Source organism: Carassius gibelio, chromosome B23, assembly GCF_023724105.1.
Source record: "Carassius gibelio isolate Cgi1373 ecotype wild population from Czech Republic chromosome B23, carGib1.2-hapl.c, whole genome shotgun sequence".
Lineage (NCBI taxonomy): Eukaryota > Metazoa > Chordata > Actinopteri > Cypriniformes > Cyprinidae > Carassius > Carassius gibelio.
Window position 1 is genome coordinate 681,554 of NC_068418.1, and position 12,688 is coordinate 694,241.

At 47.9% G+C, this 12,688-nt stretch overlaps 1 long non-coding RNA gene and 3 other non-coding genes across 4 annotated transcripts in view; 1 reads left to right on the forward strand and 3 right to left on the reverse strand.

Annotated features, from left to right (window-relative positions):
• LOC128011370 (uncharacterized) overlaps nucleotides 1-12,688 on the forward strand; it is a 214,116-nt gene that overhangs the window by 128,742 nt on the left and 72,686 nt on the right. The gene's annotated exons all lie outside the window — the stretch shown is intronic.
• On the reverse strand, nucleotides 3,442-3,605 carry LOC128012246 (U1 spliceosomal RNA). Its single transcript, XR_008182766.1, has one exon. It is a non-coding gene; the product is annotated as a U1 spliceosomal RNA (small nuclear RNA).
• Nucleotides 3,980-4,179, reverse strand: LOC128012672 (U2 spliceosomal RNA). Its single transcript, XR_008183170.1, has one exon. It is a non-coding gene; the product is annotated as a U2 spliceosomal RNA (small nuclear RNA).
• Nucleotides 12,335-12,498, reverse strand: LOC128012247 (U1 spliceosomal RNA). The gene has a single exon (XR_008182767.1). It is a non-coding gene; the product is annotated as a U1 spliceosomal RNA (small nuclear RNA).

Below are 12,688 nucleotides of genomic sequence, written 5' to 3' on the forward strand. Positions count from 1 at the left end.
TCCTTTTTTTCCCTCTCAATATAACTCCTGGAAGATCATTACTTACCTCTATCTCTTGTTTCTCCTCCACTACCTTTTCCTGTTCTTGTTCACTATCCTCCTCCTTGCTCTGTTCATTTGATTCCTTTTCTTTCTCTATTAGGGATTGGTGGAGTTCCATCTCCTCATTTCCGTCTGCTCCAATAGTGTGGTTTGGCGGGAAATTTGAAGTTTGCTCCGCCCCCCCTCTCTCCTTACCTCTGTTATCAATTTTCTCTCCACCAACCCCAGGGTTTGGCGGGAGATTTGAATTTAGCTCCACCTCCTCATTGGCCTGTTGTACTCGCTCCTCAACCACCATTTTGTCTGATTTTACTTTGTTGGCAAACGATTTGGGGCAATCTCTGTAGAGATGAGACAAGTCTCCACAAAGATTACACTTTCTGCCATTTGGACATTCTTCAAAGGAATGTCCAATTTCTCTACACTTGTTACAAAAGAGTTTCTGGCATGCTTCAACAAGATGCCCAAACTCCCCACATCGCCGGCAGAGTTTGGGCATTCCCTGGTAGTGGATGTAGCCCCTGTTTTCTCCCAGAACTATCATTTGTGGTAAATGCCTCAGACCTTGGAAGCCCTGTGGGTCTTCCCATTGCTTAATGGGGACCCTCCAGGAACAATTCCAAATACCGTCTTCATCATAAACCTTCATAGCCTGGCCCCTTACAGTGCAAAATCTACCCAGCCATGTGCAAATGTCTTCTCCATTCACAGTCTCATTGAACATTCTAACGATAACCATTTTTTGTGTGTTATCAGTTAGTTTCTCAACTTTAAACATGGAAAACTGGGTCTTGTGTGTGTCAAAGCGCTGCCAGAACTCATTTAACAGTGCTGCATTTTTAAAACTCACATCGAAGCCTTTGTTAAAAGGCAGGGTTAGAATGCAATTTAAATCAGCAGGATTAAAACCTAGAAGTTTTTGCATAAGTTTCCTCGAAAAATCCAACCTTGACATTTCCATTAACTTTCCATCTTTTTCTAAAAAAAGGAACCTAGTGCTGTGGTGCCTCCGCATGCCGGCACGAGCAGCCGACATGTTGGAGGCACCGACAGCTAAAAGGAATCAAACAAACTAAAAAATTACCACAGCAATAAAAACAACGTAAAACAGGAAATAACTTACCTTAAGACCAGTTTCTCAATAAAAAAAACTCCTCCTAAAAAACAAGCACAACACAATATGAAAGACAATAAATAGTAAAAAAGTATGCCAGATACAATACAATATACCTCTCGGGAGGTGTAGGACGTGCTATGGTAGAGCACAACCTAAAAACCTCCAAGAGGCGATCGCAGTCTCTTCCTTTAAGCCAGACACTTGATCTTAGCCAAAAGGCCGAGAAGCGATGCTGCTAAGACGCAGCAGGGAGGAAGCCGGACACGGCGATGCCCATCTCGGCTTTGGTAAGTTTTGGGAGACCTAAAAACGCTGGGGGATGGTGGTAGCCTCCCCTGTCTACAACGTCACCGGGCCTCGTCCCGATCGGCCTGACGGAAAGTACGGCATCGCTCGTAACTCCCAAACGGTTGGTCGCAGAGCCACGTGCCTTATGTCATCGGAATCCTTGGCTCGAGCCGAACGAGACGCAGGTCTCAGATTGGCTCGTCGCTCTGACGAAATTTTCGGGTATTTTGGATTTTGTCGAAAACCTTCTTTTGCAACCTAGCGCCAGGTATTTGGCCCAGTCCCACCCAAATCAGCACAGAAAGCTTCTCTGGAGTCTGACTGTCAATAATCATCCAAAAAAAGAGGAAATTTCCATTCACCTTGGCGAGGGGACCTCAAAACGTGCTAAGGTGGCGTGTCCGAGGTGGCTCGAATGGCTATAACTCCGGGAAGGAGTGAGATCCCTTCACCCAAATCGGCACACCTGTGCAGGGGCTCAGTCCGAGGCCAGGTGAAAAGGGGCGTGGCGACAGGCCAGTAGGTGGCGCCGTAAGCTGAAAAATAGGGAAAATGTAATGTAAAAAGACAATCAAACAAAGATGAAAACACCCGAAACACTGCGGGATCGTAGTACCCTCCCCTGTCTGCAACGTCACCGGGCCTTGTCCCGATCGGCCTGACGGTGGAACTGCAGCCACGGAAAGTACGGCATCGCTCGTAACTCCCAAACGGTTGGTCGCAGAGCCACGTGCCTTATGTCATCGGAATCCTTGGCTCGAGCCGAACGAGACGCAGGTCTCAGATTGGCTCGTCGCTCTGACGAAATTTTCGGGTATTTTGGATTTTGTCGAAAACCTTCTTTTGCAACCTAGCGCCAGGTATTTGGCCCAGTCCCACCCAAATCAGCACAGAAAGCTTCTCTGGAGTCTGACTGTCAATAATCATCCAAAAAAAGAGGAAATTTCCATTCACCTTGGCGAGGGGACCTCAAAACGTGCTAAGGTGGCGTGTCCGAGGTGGCTCGAATGGCTATAACTCCGGGAAGGAGTGAGATCCCTTCACCCAAATCGGCACACCTGTGCAGGGGCTCAGTCCGAGGCCAGGTGAAAAGGGGCGTGGCGACAGGCCAGTAGGTGGCGCCGTAAGCTGAAAAATAGGGAAAATGTAATGTAAAAAGACAATCAAACAAAGATGAAAACACCCGAAACACTGCGGGATCGTAGTACCCTCCCCTGTCTGCAACGTCACCGGGCCTTGTCCCGATCGGCCTGACGGTGGAACTGCAGCGACGGAAAGTACGGCATCGCTCGTAACTCCCAAACGGTTGGTCGCAGAGCCACGTGCCTTATGTCATCGGAATCCTTGGCTCGAGCCGAACGAGACGCAGGTCTCAGATTGGCTCGTCGCTCTGACGAAATTTTCGGGTATTTTGGATTTTGTCGAAAACCTTCTTTTGCAATCTAGCGCCAGGTATTTGGCCCAGTCCCACCCAAATCAGCACAGAAAGCTTCTCTGGAGTCTGACTGTCAATAATCATCCAAAAAAAGAGGAAATTTCCATTCACCTTGGCGAGGGGACCTCAAAACGTGCTAAGGTGGCGTGTCCGAGGTGGCTCGAATGGCTATAACTCCGGGAAGGAGTGAGATCCCTTCACCCAAATCGGCACACATGTGCAGGGGCTCAGTCCGAGGCCAGGTGAAAAAGGGCGCGGCGACAGGCCACTAGGTGGCGCTGTAAGCGACAACAAAATTAATACGAATCGAAAAAAAGGACAAACAAACAACATGGAGACAGATACAGCTAGGCTGCAGTCAGTCCAATCTACTTTCAAAGTAAGGTCTGCGCTATGTTCGAACTAAACTACCCACCAGGGTCTGATTTTTCAAGAGCGTAAGTGACTTTGTTTCACAGGCGCACAACACGTATCTCGCATGTGACAGAACTCCCCATTCTGAAATGGAAATAAATAAAAAACTGTAAAAACCTCTTCTGCTTTGTTTCACCAACAATTTCAGGGGAGAGCGCGAACGCAGTCCCCCACTACCATAAATTATGCAGTCGAGATTCCCGCATTTGGGGAATTCGCAGGGGTCAGCATGGCCGGAGTGCAATGGACAAGCCTCGCCCTGGGTGAACCGCCTTCTTGATCATGGTGTCTCCCCTGCCAGGTAAGTATGAAGGCCCAGGCGGTCAGCCAGAGGTCTGATTTGCATCTCTACCATCCTCACCAACGGTTAGCCCTCCGCCCCCGCTCCAGGAAAGGAAGGACGGGTGCCTTCCGTTACTTGCCTGGAAACTGCCAAGCTCATGGGCCGGTGCTTCCCAACGCCAGTTTTAGATGACTCTCTTTAAACAAACACACCTGATTCGATGCACCACCTCGTCTGTGAAAGACTTCAAGACCTCAGGTGGGTGCATCGTTAGTGGAAGAGTCCAAGACCCCAGGAGGACACATCAGGAAAAAAGTTTGCAATAAACCACAGCATCTGCAATGGCAGCTCTCATTCCTTGTTCTGCTATTCGACACAATAAATGGCAATCCCCAAAAAGGGAAAGCACACCGTTCCTGGAGACACTGCAATACCAGGCCGATGCATGGAGTGGATGGAGCAAGCCCCGGCTCCAGCTCCGTGATCTAAAAATCCATTTAATATGTAGTCCCCGGATGGGGGACGTATCAGATATTAAACTGATAAGAACAGATTTTTTTTTTTTTTTTTTTTTTTTTTTTTTTTCTTTCGAAAAATTTTTATTGTCACCATTTACATTTTTTTCATTTGCATTTTTTTCGTTTTCACACACCATTTTCTTTTTAATCACACATTAAAACAAGCAATATAATATATAATAAATACACATGGTAAAATGAAAGAAACAATCATTATTAAAAAGCATTGATTAAAACCACAGTGTTTTGCTTGTTTTTAAAAGTCCATTATTGAGGTGTGTTTAAAAGGTACGGTCAGTTCCAAAAGTAAAATACAAATTTTAAAAAAGCAAACAAGCCTCGTATATATATATATATATATATATGTTAATAAAACCTATTTCATGATAAAACAATAAAAAACACCAATTAAAAATCATCTGTTGTGCAAGACCGGGGGTGAGTCCTTATCAAGTGGGTCATCACCCCACTCTCCAGAACAGGGACATGAGATGCTACTTTATGGACTCAGCGGAGATCCCCTCTCCTCCGGCCCGCTGGCCCGCTGTTCCCGTAGCCAGAGTGGTGAGGGTGCATCTACGGGCGGCCAGGGTCGGTGCCTGCCGGGACCCTCTCCGTGCGACCCCGGCCCCCCCGTCCGAATATCGTCGTCCGGTACCCCTGCAGCATTGATGTTACCTTTAGCTCGCATGCATGGAGGGTTACCGTAACGCGCTTCCCCACCAGCAGGTTTCTGGTGGCCCAGATGGCATCCTTGATGACGTTGAGGGTGAGCCAGAGCGAGGTAAATTTCTGTGCCGTCAAGTCCTTCAAGCCCCGGCCCACCCCAAGGATGGCGAGCTGGTACCCGAACTGGGCCCCACCCACTGGTAGGCACGGGAAATACAGGGGGCCGGTCTTGGCCCACAGGTCCCGCGCAGTGCTGCACTCCCAGAGCAGGTGGTGGACGGTCTCCGGGGAATTGCAGCCGGACCGCGGGCAGATGGGGTTTTTGGCCATGCCTCTGGAGTGCATAACCGCCCTGACCGGGAGGATCTCATGAGCCACCATCCACGATAAGTCCTTGTGCCTGTTCTGGAGAGCGGGGTGAGCCGCGTTCCGCCAAACCTGTTTGGCCTCACTTGGTGTGAGGCCCGGAACTGGACTCACCGGTTCCCGGTCCTGCACAACAGAGATGAGAGACTTGTGTTGAGTTAAAATGGTGACATCTTCACTCTCTAAAAGGTATTTCTTTAAAAACTTTTTTATAAAACTGTACTCTTTGGGCAAGTTAAAAGACACTGGGGTTTTCAAGTCCACTGGTAAAATTTTCAGTGTTCGTAGGTAAGACCCCATCCAAAATCGCGCCATTGCAGCCGTCTTGTTTTCTTTGGATGGGGTCGTGGCATAACTAATGTGCAGGGCGGTGAAGCGGCTGCCTAAAAACAGGTGGGGGTCTGGGAGGCCTTTTCCACCGTTCTCCGGCCTTTTCTTGATAGTCTCCCTCTTCAGGCGCTCCCACTTGGACCCCCACAGGAAGTAAAACACCGCCCTCTCCAGTTTCCCCAGGAACCACCGAGGGGGGCTAAAAACAGAACAGACAAGTAAAATCAGAGGTAAAATCACAGATTTAAAAATTAAAACCTTGCCTTCCATCGTCATCTGTCTTAGTCCCCAAAACCCCAGTCTTTTCCTAACTTTCCCTAACAAGTCAGTCCAGTTTTCCCGTCCACCCCCGTCTTTATCAAATTTAACGCCTAAAATCTTAAAATCGTTGTCTTTAAAAACCAAATCAAGTCCTCCTGTGTCCACGTCTCCCCACGGCCCGAAGAGCTGGGCCTCGGACTTGTTTCTATTGAGTTTGGCGCCCGAGGCCCGACCGTACCAGTCAGTCAAGTCCAGTGCTCTTCGTATTGATAAAACGTCTGTGGCTAAAAGAGTTACGTCGTCCATATATAAAACACAGGTTGCCGTCAGTCCCCCCGTCCCAGGAACGTCCAGTCCTTTGATCCATTTGTCCCTTCTCAAGATCTGTGCCAGTGGCTCGATGCAAGCCACATACAGAAGAGGAGATAAAGGACATCCCTGACGGACACCACTGTGTATGTTCACAGCTTTGGAAAGATGCCCATTTATTAGAATTTTGCTGACTATTCCCTTGTACAGCAGTCCCACCCAGGCTATAAACCTCTTTGGAAACCCCATTTTCTCCAGAACCTGGAAGAGGTACTGGTGCGAGACTCGATCAAATGCTTTTTCAAAATCTAAATTTAGGACTACTAGCCGAATATTTCTGTCTCTCGCGTAACAGATGGCGTCTCTAATCAGCACTAGGTTGTCTGTTATCTTTCTTCCGGGCACAGAACAAGCTTGATCCGGGTGAATCACGTCCTCTAAAACAGTTGACATGCGTGTTGCTAAAACTTTGCTAAAAAGTTTATAATCGAAATTTAAAAGTGTTATGGGTCTCCAGTTTTTTAAGTCAGTCCGGTCACCTTTTTTGTGAAGTAAAGAAACTATCCCTATTCTAAAACTGTCTGGAAGTCTGTCGAGGGTCTCAAACTCTTTAAAAACTGTCAAAAGCTCTTGTCCTAAAATGTCCCAAAATGTTAGATAAAACTCCAGGGGAAGTCCATCCACTCCTGGGGACTTCCCCCTTTTAAAACCTCCAAGAGCTTTTTGGGTTTCTAAAATGTTCAAATCTTGGGCTAAAATCTCATTTTGACAGTCGACCCTTTTCTCAACAAAATTTAAAACTTCTTTTACGGTGTCTGAGTGTACCTTTTTAAAACTATATAAAGCCCCATAAAATTTTTCCACATCCTCTAAAATCTCTTTTGTTGTGTTAACCTCCCTATCCCCTGTTTTAACCCTGGTTAACCCCCCACCCCTTGTTATTATTTTCTTAAAAAAATATCTGGTACACTTTTCCCCTTCTTCAATTTCTCTCTCTTTGCTTCTTAAAAGGACCCCTTTACTTTCTATATTGGCTAAAACTGACATTTCCTTTTTTACATCCTGGATTTCATTGTTAAAATCAAAACCATTATTTAAAAGATTAAAATACCTTTGTAGTCTTTTTTGCAACCCCAACATGCATTTCTTTTCCCTACTCTTCTTTTCTTTCCCTATCTTTCTAAAAAACTGTCTCGTCCGGTCCTTTACCATCTCCCACCACTGTGCACGTGTATCATAAAAGTCTTGGAGGGTCTGCCATTGGCTGAACTGTTCCCTATATTCTAAAATTACATTCTTGTCTTCCAACAGGGAACAGTTCAGCTTCCACAGCCCTCCCCCTACCGTCACACCCATGGGCAGTGAAAGGGTGCAAGACAGCATCAGGTGATCAGAGAAAAAAAGGGGGGTTAATGTAGCATCGGTTGGCGGGCAGTCCCTTGTAAACACGTAGTCGATTCGAGAGGCTTTGGTACCATCACCACTGAACCAGGTGAAGCCCTCCTCTCTTTGATGCAAAATTTTAAAACAGTCGACTAAATTAAAATCTCTGACTAAACCCTGCAATAAAACCGACGTTTTGTCCACTCTGAAATCCTCCCCTACCCTTTTCCTGTCTGTTTTAGATAAAACACAATTAAAATCCCCTGCTACCATTAGGGGAGCCCTACCTAGCATGTGGGGTTGCAAGTCTTCTAAAAGCTCATATCTTTCGTTCTTTTCCGTAAAACCATATACATTAAGAACATTAAAATCCCTGTCTAAAAAGGTCAGATTTACTAAAAGTGCCCGGCCTTGCCTCACCACAGTGCTGCCCTTCACCAGGATGTTAGGATTATTAATTAAAACCGCAACTCCGTCGTTTTTGTTAAAATTTGATCCGCTCCATATGGAGGCTCCTGCGGACCATAGCTCTTCCATTTTTGTGTACCTAGTTAAAAAGGGCAGAGAACACTCTTGTAATAAAAACAAATCTGACTTAAAAGATTTTAAAAGGGACAAAATACTCTGTGCTCTAATGGTGGACCTCACACTTCTGACATTGATAGTAGAGATGGTGAGGGCCATGAGCAGTAGGGTTAAAAAGGTATGAGGCATTTAAAACAGAAGACAACAAAAAGACTACAAAAATATGATTAAAATCATGTTACATCTTGTAGCATTTGTCTTTCCTTTTCCCCAGATGAGCTGAGGTCAGGAGGGCAAATGCCTGTCGCTTCAGAGGCCACAGAGGGAACCTCTTGTGGCTCCTTTGGCGATGATGCTGTTAGCTTAATGTGCAAAAAGGAAACCTCATTTGGGGACTCTAGGGGCCACATGCGCTCCAGATCTACCGAGTCGGAACTATCGAGCTTATATGCTGCCCTAGATTTTTTCTCCTCCATGACAATCAGAGGAGACCCCGCAGGTCTTTTTTGCACCTGAGCATTAGGGAGTGAACACTGTGTCTCACTCCCGGTGGATTCTTCCACCCCATCCGAAACTGTTACCAGTGACTCTTCCTCACTTTCCTCTCCTTCCATTCCCACTTCCTGTTCCGTTGCCTCCGCCCCTGTGGCCGCCCCACTTCCTCCTTCCTGCCCAATCCCTGAGGCCGGCTGGGAATTTGAAATTCCCGCCAAAACCTCAGGGACCGCCTCCTCTCTCCTTTGTTCCTTTGTTTGTTGCCCATGTGGGGCGGCCATTTTTAGCTTGTTGGCAAAACTTTTAGGGCAGTCTCTGTAGAGATGGTTTGTTTCTCCACAAAGATTGCACCGTCTGCCATTGGTACAGTCATCAAAACTGTGACCAATTTCTCTACACTTCCCACAGATTAACTCTTGGCATGCTTCAGCTAGATGACCAAACCTTGCACACTTTCTGCAGAGTTTGGGCATTCCTTGATAATGTATGTAGCCTCTGTTCTCTCCGAGCACAATCATGGAAGGCAGATGTTTCAGGCCCTGGTAGCCCCCAGCGTCTTCCCATTGTTTAATGGGAATTCGCCAGGAGCATGTCCAAATGCCATCTTCATCTAACACTTTGACAGGCTGGCCTCGAACAGTGCAAAATCTACCCAACCAAACACAAATATCATCTCCAGTCACGGTTTCATTGAACATCCTGACAATCACAGTTTTAAGTGTGTTATCAGAAAGTTTCTCAACAGTGAACATGGAGAACTGGGCTTTAACTGATTCAAACCTTTGCCAAAAGTCATTAAGTAGGGAAGCGGTTTTAAAACTAACATCAAATCCTTTGTTCAAGGGCAGAGTCATCAAACAATTCAGGTCATCACATTTAAAAGCTAGGGTCTTTTGGATCAGCTTCCTGGAAAAGTCCATACGGGACATTCCCAGGAGCTTCCCCTCACCCTGCCTGAATAAAAAACGCACGCTGTGGTGCCTCCGCACGCCGGCACGGGCAGCCGACATGATGGAGGCACCAACAGCCTAAAAACTTAAAACAACAATAAATACAACAATAAATAACAAAATAAATAATTAAAAGACCTCACCTTAAAACTTGTTGGAGCCCGAAGCAGCAGAGTTCAATATACCTCTCGAAGTTGTGTGACTCAAGATATGAAACGATCTCGAGTCAGGAAACCTCCAAGAGGCGATCGCAGTCTCAACCGTCCGACAAGATACTTGATCTTAGCCAAAAGGCCGAGAAGCGATGCTGCTAAGACGCAGCAGGGAGGAAGCCGGACACGGCGATGCCCATCTCGGCTTTGGTAAGTTTTGGGAGACCTAAAAACGCTGGGGGATGGTGGTAGCCTCCCCTGTCTACAACGTCACCGGGCCTCGTCCCGATCGGCCTGACGGAAAGTACGGCATCGCTCGTAACTCCCAAACGGTTGGTCGCAGAGCCACGTGCCTTATGTCATCGGAATCCTTGGCTCGAGCCGAACGAGACGCAGGTCTCAGATTGGCTCGTCGCTCTGACGAAATTTTCGGGTATTTTGGATTTTGTCGAAAACCTTCTTTTGCAACCTAGCGCCAGGTATTTGGCCCAGTCCCACCCAAATCAGCACAGAAAGCTTCTCTGGAGTCTGACTGTCAATAATCATCCAAAAAAAGAGGAAATTTCCATTCACCTTGGCGAGGGGACCTCAAAACGTGCTAAGGTGGCGTGTCCGAGGTGGCTCGAATGGCTATAACTCCGGGAAGGAGTGAGATCCCTTCACCCAAATCGGCACACCTGTGCAGGGGCTCAGTCCGAGGCCAGGTGAAAAGGGGCGTGGCGACAGGCCAGTAGGTGGCGCCGTAAGCTGAAAAATAGGGAAAATGTAATGTAAAAAGACAATCAAACAAAGATGAAAACACCCGAAACACTGCGGGATCGTAGTACCCTCCCCTGTCTGCAACGTCACCGGGCCTTGTCCCGATCGGCCTGACGGTGGAACTGCAGCGACGGAAAGTACGGCATCGCTCGTAACTCCCAAACGGTTGGTCGCAGAGCCACGTGCCTTATGTCATCGGAATCCTTGGCTCGAGCCGAACGAGACGCAGGTCTCAGATTGGCTCGTCGCTCTGACGAAATTTTCGGGTATTTTGGATTTTGTCGAAAACCTTCTTTTGCAACCTAGCGCCAGGTATTTGGCCCAGTCCCACCCAAATCAGCACAGAAAGCTTCTCTGGAGTCTGACTGTCAATAATCATCCAAAAAAAGAGGAAATTTCCATTCACCTTGGCGAGGGGACCTCAAAACGTGCTAAGGTGGCGTGTCCGAGGTGGCTCGAATGGCTATAACTCCGGGAAGGAGTGAGATCCCTTCACCCAAATCGGCACACCTGTGCAGGGGCTCAGTCCAAGGCCAGGTGAAAAGGGGCGTGGCGACAGGCCAGTAGGTGGCGCCGTAAGCTGAAAAATAGGGAAAATGTAATGTAAAAAGACAATCAAACAAAGATGAAAACACCCGAAACACTGCGGGATCGTAGTACCCTCCCCTGTCTGCAACGTCACCGGGCCTCGTCCCGATCGGCCTGACGGTGGAACTGCAGCGACGGAAAGTACGGCATCGCTCGTAACTCCCAAACGGTTGGTCGCAGAGCCACGTGCCTTATGTCATCGGAATCCTTGGCTCGAGCCGAACGAGACGCAGGTCTCAGATTGGCTCGTCGCTCTGACGAAATTTTCGGGTATTTTGGATTTTGTCGAAAACCTTCTTTTGCAACCTAGCGCCAGGTATTTGGCCCAGTCCCACCCAAATCAGCACAGAAAGCTTCTCTGGAGTCTGACTGTCAATAATCATCCAAAAAAAGAGGAAATTTCCATTCACCTTGGCGAGGGGACCTCAAAACGTGCTAAGGTGGCGTGTCCGAGGTGGCTCGAATGGCTATAACTCCGGGAAGGAGTGAGATCCCTTCACCCAAATCGGCACACCTGTGCAGGGGCTCAGTCCGAGGCCAGGTGAAAAGGGGCGTGGCGACAGGCCAGTAGGTGGCGCCGTAAGCTGAAAAATAGGAAAAATGTAATGTAAAAAGACAATCAAACAAAGATGAAAACACCCGAAACACTGCGGGATCGTAGTACCCTCCCCTGTCTGCAACGTCACCGGGCCTTGTCCCGATCGGCCTGACGGTGGAACTGCAGCGACGGAAAGTACGGCATCGCTCGTAACTCCCAAACGGTTGGTCGCAGAGCCACGTGCCTTATGTCATCGGAATCCTTGGCTCGAGCCGAACGAGACGCAGGTCTCAGATTGGCTCGTCGCTCTGACGAAATTTTCGGGTATTTTGGATTTTGTCGAAAACCTTCTTTTGCAATCTAGCGCCAGGTATTTGGCCCAGTCCCACCCAAATCAGCACAGAAAGCTTCTCTGGAGTCTGACTGTCAATAATCATCCAAAAAAAGAGGAAATTTCCATTCACCTTGGCGAGGGGACCTCAAAACGTGCTAAGGTGGCGTGTCCGAGGTGGCTCGAATGGCTATAACTCCGGGAAGGAGTGAGATCCCTTCACCCAAATCGGCACACATGTGCAGGGGCTCAGTCCGAGGCCAGGTGAAAAAGGGCGCGGCGACAGGCCACTAGGTGGCGCTGTAAGCGACAACAAAATTAATACGAATCGAAAAAAAGGACAAACAAACAACATGGAGACAGATACAGCTAGGCTGCAGTCAGTCCAATCTACTTTCAAAGTAAGGTCTGCGCTATGTTCGAACTAAACTACCCACCAGGGTCTGATTTTTCAAGAGCGTAAGTGACTTTGTTTCACAGGCGCACAACACGTATCTCGCATGTGACAGAACTCCCCATTCTGAAATGGAAATAAATAAAAAACTGTAAAAACCTCTTCTGCTTTGTTTCACCAACAATTTCAGGGGAGAGCGCGAACGCAGTCCCCCACTACCATAAATTATGCAGTCGAGATTCCCGCATTTGGGGAATTCGCAGGGGTCAGCATGGCCGGAGTGCAATGGACAAGCCTCGCCCTGGGTGAACCGCCTTCTTGATCATGGTGTCTCCCCTGCCAGGTAAGTATGAAGGCCCAGGCGGTCAGCCAGAGGTCTGATTTGCATCTCTACCATCCTCACCAACGGTTAGCCCTCCGCCCCCGCTCCAGGAAAGGAAGGACGGGTGCCTTCCGTTACTTGCCTGGAAACTGCCAAGCTCATGGGCCGGTGCTTCCCAACGCCAGTTTTAGATGACTCTCTTTAAACAAACACACCTGA